Source organism: Pinus tabuliformis, chromosome 2_2 (assembly GCF_031772625.1).
Source record: "Pinus tabuliformis cultivar Carrire ecotype Pingquan chromosome 2_2, CPIR1, whole genome shotgun sequence".
Taxonomy (NCBI): domain Eukaryota; kingdom Viridiplantae; phylum Streptophyta; class Pinopsida; order Pinales; family Pinaceae; genus Pinus; species Pinus tabuliformis.
The window spans coordinates 1255363990-1255370568 of record NC_142300.1 but is presented as its reverse complement, the minus strand read 5'-3'; positions in this window follow the sequence as shown (position 1 = coordinate 1255370568).

Below are 6579 nucleotides of genomic sequence, written 5' to 3'. Positions count from 1 at the left end.
CACCGACCAGGCCTAAATCACCATGTGTCATTTGCAAAGGAGACCACTTTCACAGAGATTATCCTTGCATCCCTCAGATATTAAGGGACTGGTCTCCTCGTTTGCACAACCTGGTGTCGTCAACCTCTGATTATCATGTTGAAAGCACACCATCAACTAGTGAAAGTGAAGCCCCAGGACAAAAAGGGAAATGTAGATTTCCTTGTAAACTGTGCGAAGGCGATCATGCCGTCCACCGTTGTCCCTTCTTAGACAAAGCTAAAAGAGTTTTGGATGATCGTCCGGTTTCACCGTTACGACTTCCTCCTGGATATAAAAAACTCTTGCCGAGTCCGTCATTAGTTGAGAATCCGGTTGGCCTGCCCAGGTGGTCGGCTGAAGCAACTATCATTGAAGATAAACCATCCGGATCCATACCAGACAAAAGTCTAAAGGTCGAGGCGGCAGTTGACCCGGTCTTGCCTTCAGAAGTTTTATCTTTAGATGATACAGTCACTAAAGAGAACAAGGGTGACACCATCCAAATTCTCTTCATAAACACAGATTCCGACGAACATGGGGGCAATTTACCCGTTCCTTTACCGCAGGAAGGAAGTTCGTCAGAGCCGTACTCGGCCATCTATTCGGTCCCACCTCCAAGCAACCTAGTTGTCTCCTTCGACTGGAATCAACTAGACAGACCCCGTTTACCAGCAAGTGTACCATTCCGAATCATCGTTCAAATATATAGAATGGTTATGGCTGGTACCATCATAGATGAGGGGGCTTCTGTGAGTATCCTTTCCTCAACTGCTTGAAAAGTGCTTGGTTCGCCATCGCTTTTGCCTGAGATGAGAAATCTGACGGGTTTTGATAAAAGAACCAGTCGACCTTTAGGGATCCTTCCCGATGTGCCTATAACATTGAGAAGGAAGACAGTTCGCATGAACGTAATGGTAGTTCAAGGACCCCTGGATTACAATCTACTCCTTGGACGAGACTATATTTATTGCATGGAAGTAATTGTCTCCTCACTCTTTAGAGTAATGTGTTTTCCGCACGAAGGAAGAGTGGTCAAGCTCGTAGACCAACTTTCATTTCCCGGATCACGCATAGCACATAGTCATATACCATCCCTAAATGGTCTTTTCACGCAAGAAATGTCTCAATCTCCAGTCCGTCCTCCCGATGAGCGCGAGTAATTCGGAGGGATATGACTGAAACCCAGGGGGCATGCATCTTGGTCTGCTTCGGCAGGAAAACTTCAGGTATAGGGTAGGTTTCCGTGGGAGAATATGACTAGTTTGTACCCCCGTCCGTGATTGGAAGAGGGGGTTATTCTAGAACAAGATTCTCTTGTCAAAGTTATGTGAGTTGGCGAGCGCTGCCACTCACCTTTGTTTATTTCGGTAGACATTGCCAAAGAAGTGTTTTGTCTGCGCGGTGAATAGAACAATCTTTGGGTAACCTGTAAGAGGTTGGCCTCTCTCGGTAAAACAAATGTTTTGGCGGATAGAAGTAGAGGTAACCTTGTAACTCTATTTTATACCTGGGGGCATGCAAACCTTTTGGATTGCAAGCAAAGAGCGACTATTTATTTTTAAAATTTTTAGGACCTCTAACCCTTTAAACCCGTAGGATTGGTCATTTCCTAACTTGCATAAAGAAAGGATGTGGGGCAAAACTCTAAAAGTTTCCATTTTTATATGAGACATTATTATCATACGACTAGATTAATCGAGCACTGTTACCGCAAGGTTCAAGCTCGTTAAAAAATAAACCCGCACTGAGCAAATGTTTCCACCTGCGTTTAAGCTCGTTAAAAATGAACTATTCCCTGGTAAATAACCACCGTGAATGTAGTACTTCATCCATTAAAGCCTTGGTCGTGTGTGCACCGTCACCTCCACTTTTTCATTGGCCGATCATTCACCTCCATTTGATTGTTTACCCATTTTGAGGAACAGCTGCGAAGAGTGATTTCACTAGCCATCCTTGTGACACTGCCATGATTGGAAAATTCCAAACCTTACCTGGAATCATCTGCTACCCATTTTATCACTCGTTCCTCAAAAGATGAGTCTTCTTTAAGCTCTTTTCAACTGACTCGTAAAATATGAAAATATTTCTGATTTCTTGGCCTTCTAGCTTGTTAAAGGGACAAGAAGTGCTATCCCTCATCTAGATTTTAATCTTTTCAGACCTGAGGGATTATTGCACAAAAAGATCGAGCGCTTGTTTTGTTCGGCTCGTTAAAACTATCGAAAAATTCATCCCTTCTGTATTGTTTTATACTTTTTCGGACTTAAGGGATTAGATGACGAAAAATAAATTTTGGAGTTACCTTCACGTACCTTTTCAAACTCTCTAAAAATGAAAAGGACCAAGTTATCTTTGTCGTTAGACTCGTTAAAAAGATTAATAGCAACAAACTTGTCTATAGACGAGAACGAGTTTCGCTATCGCTAGGCTCGTTAAAACATAGCGATGGGTTTGCCCGAAGGGCAAATTATAGAACAAGCATATGTTATCCTCCTCAAGATTGGAAAAAATAAAGAGGTACTGGTCAGCAATGACTGGGGAAAAATTGGGAAGAAAACTCAAAGAATATTTATTGGTAGAAAGTCGCTCTTTAACATGACACTTCCACTCCGTGTCCGAGTCGGGTTGGGTTGTTTCATTCACCGGTCACATCGCCATGGTCACACCATACCATCCACATTTGGGGTTAATGCTACCAATCCATCACATCAGTGTCGCCGACATGTTCAAGAGAAGTCATCCAGAAAGGCCACCTGTGTCCCACACACTACCATACATTATGTTATCTCAAAATCAGATCCTGATAGGCTGCTGGTCAGGTTGACTCTAAGTAACTATTTCAACCTACTTTAGGCTGAGGCTTAGCCTCCTCAACCTGAGAGGGCTCTCTCTTGATGGATTAATGATTTTGATTAAAGATAAGCTGGCTAACTCTTATAGAACAACTGTGAAAAATATGAATGGTGGAAACACATTAAACAAAACTATCCATTGGGCTTATGGAGTCAACAACACCTCAATATAACTATGAACTCAACCTTACATGGAAGTCAGGGCATTCAGCATTTAAACATTCAGAACATAAACTCATATGGGACCACACAGTTTATAAATGTATACAGGAAGTAAGAGCACATTCAGTGAATTCTGAGTGATTATACATCCATACCACTGTAAGAATTAATAAAAGGACAACATCACATATTCTGAACATAAAAAATCCTTCATGAATCCTGAGAAGTAAAGTCAAGCATGTATTACTGAAAATGAGTCTTACATAGGCCAAATACAAGCTTTTCCATAAATTTTCCAACCCTTTGTACATCAGCTCTTCTGCTATATATAGAGCTCTTTACACAACTTATATTCCTCTTCTAGGATGAGGAAAATTTGAATTCTACCTGAGCCTGACACCTAATGACACTCAAAACTAACTATTAAATACAAATGACACCTAACTAGCAGTCCTAGAGACCTAATACAACTAGGAGTGTATCTCCTTATCATGATTACAACAACCTTATATAAGCATTAAACACTCCTTTTGACACACAAAACTCCATGAAGTCGAATTTGATGAAGCCCATAACCTTCCAGCTGGCCCTTGATGACTCATCCTTTTGGTGTTCCTAGAAACTAGGAGACTGTCCCTTGCTCTGTTCTGGCTAAAAAATAGGTCTTGGGATAGAGCTCATAACTTCTCGTAAAAACTGTATTTGGAAAAACTGAAGGAGGATTTTGTGAACCAATCCATGCTGAACAAAAACCTCTTTTGGTTTTTGAAACACTACTCCAACTGCCCAGAATCGATCCTTGAAGAAGATGTGTAAAACAGGAAATTTTGATTTTTTTGAAAAACTGCACCTACAGCAGTTTCGTAGCGCAAGTTTAGTCTTTCATTTCTCCAAGATCATAATTAATTTGAATAAAGTGGAAGAGGTTTTTGTACTTCAGTATCTTAGGAATGAAAAACTCTTTCACTTTTCAGAGATGGGTTTTCAACTGCTCAAAAAGTCTTCTAGAAATTGACTCGTAAAAACAAGGAGAGAAAGTTCATCCTTTTTTGCTTTTGGTCTCCACAAGGATCTTCGAAATCAATTATCCCTGTTGTTCTTCATAAAATTGCATTGGATTATCTTGTTTTACATACACTGTAGACTTGGCCCATGTATATGTGAAAACAAACCCTTTAATGCTGCCTGATGCATCATGAACAAAACTAGCTATGAATAATGACCATTTTATAACACATAGATTTAGAGTTCATATATGTCCTTCTTCTGCTTGTTTTGACTTTGCTGGATGCTCATACTTTGTTAATGATTTTCCCTTTGTCACTCTCAATTGATCAACTGAATTATAACATGCAGCTACAGCAGTTTCGTAGCGCGCTACGAAACTGCTGTGCATTAGGCATCATCTTCAGCAGTTTCGTAGCGTGCTACGAAACTGCTGTGTAATTTCAAAAATGCAGTTTTAATGCCAAAACTTGACCATCTTGAGCTTCTTTATCTTGAAATATCCATTTTCATGTGCCCTGAAACTGTTCAAAACTGAATGCAGAGGAACCACTCTTTAAGGAAAACTTCAAAAAGGTAAATGATCAAACTTTAGGACTAACCTTGTTTGCTGTGTGATTTTCCTTAGCTAAGGAAATCCTTTTTGCTGGCTTGGTTGTATCTTCAAATCCTTGATTTTCCTCTTCATAATTCTGATGTTGGGTTTGGGCCTATTATTAATCCATCTGATGTATCTTGCCTTGCTTGAATTTGATGAAGATTTCTGATCTCTGCTCACCATGGGCTTGTTTGTTCAAACTAAGAATTGTATCAAATGACTATTGCATGAATATGTCCAGGATCAATTAACTCTTCCCTTACCTTTTTTCTTTGAAATTTTGTCAGTGATAACACATTATACTCCGTTCTTTCATGACCGCCACACTGAACCGTATATCATCAAATCGTTTTCACCTCCATCAAAATCATTTGCTCCGTTCCGTGTCATTGATGTGGGATTCATTAAGACCCTCCTGTGACGGATCACTTGTTGACATCAGCTCATTATCCAAGAATTTGGTCTAGGGACACCCCATTCAGTACTTTGAAGCTTGCATGCCTCAATGGCAATTTTCTCACTTCCGGCAATAGGTTTACATCAATGACCTTCGACCAAAAGATTTTGCATGGTGTTCGACGCCAAGTCCTTTATTCACACCACGTGAATTGTACTGCAGTACCTTGAGGATCATTATCATTATCGGTGATTCCTATCGCGCTTGTTAATAGTTTACATCATTGACTGGTAATCAAGCGATGTCTTTCCATGTTCGACTCCAGCTGCTCCCTTACTTGCCCAACTTCACTAAGTACCTGTAAGATCACAGAAGAAGAAAACTATACAAAGACATGGATCTATATTCATAAACAACTTAGGATCAGATTTAAGATAACCATACAAATGTAACAAGCATCAATGATACAAAAGCATGGAGGAGAAACTCAAATAGTTTTTATTGATAAACAAGAAGATCCAGGAGGAGTTACAACCGATGGTTCCTGACCCAGCATCAACCTCCTAGCAAAGAAGCCCCTCTTCACCTCCAACAAAGCATAGATCACCCAATTCTCTGATGTTTTCTCTCAAAACCAACAACAATTCCTTACAATGTGCAAAATTCCAGCCTCTGGATCTCTGGGATGATGGATCCATATATAGATGTGTGTAAGGAGGATGAGTCAGCTTGTGATTTGATTAGTGTCTTCTCTCTGTCATTTCTTGCTTCCACTTGGAGACTGAAAGCCTATTACTCATCCTTGGTTGAATTCAGTGAGGCAAGTGTCATAGGATAAGATTCTGGAAGCTTCCATTGTCTCTCCACCTCACGGAATGACACTGCCATTTGTCATTTCTCGCCCAACGCACCCTCATAGTGCATTTAGGTGCGTTGCAATGCACCTAGCCAGTGGATTTAGGTGCTATGCAACGCACTTAGCCAGTGGAGCAGCTGAAATGATCCTGTTTTGACTTATTCTGAGCAGTTTCTGGTCGAGAACTTCTGAGAGAAGTTTTAATTTGTTGACCTTGTTCCTTTAGGGGTTAGAACAACACTTTTAGGGACTTAGGAGCCCTTGGTTTATGGACATTTCATGCTTGGAGTTGTAAGGAACAAAAATGTCTATAACAGTTTCCCCCTAAAGTATGAGGTGTTAATTGGGTGAAATGCTTTATTATGAGGATCCAAAGTTCTTTCAATGCTGGGAGGAGACCTGTAATAAGATACAATACAATACATTATCTTCGTATTGTTTTCATGATCTAGCTGAGGCGGGAATTCCCATGCTCAGCTTTATAAATTCATTTTCATGTACGTAGGACAGACAATCGTTTGATTGTAGACTGATGATTCTGATAGAGCCATCATCCTTTTGGTAGGATGATTATCTGTTCTGCAATGCTGTACATTTTAATGTCTTTATTTCCCTGAATATATATCGCAGCCCTGATGGATGAAACTAGATCCGGGTCTTCAATCTCGTCCGATCTTTACTCGAAGTA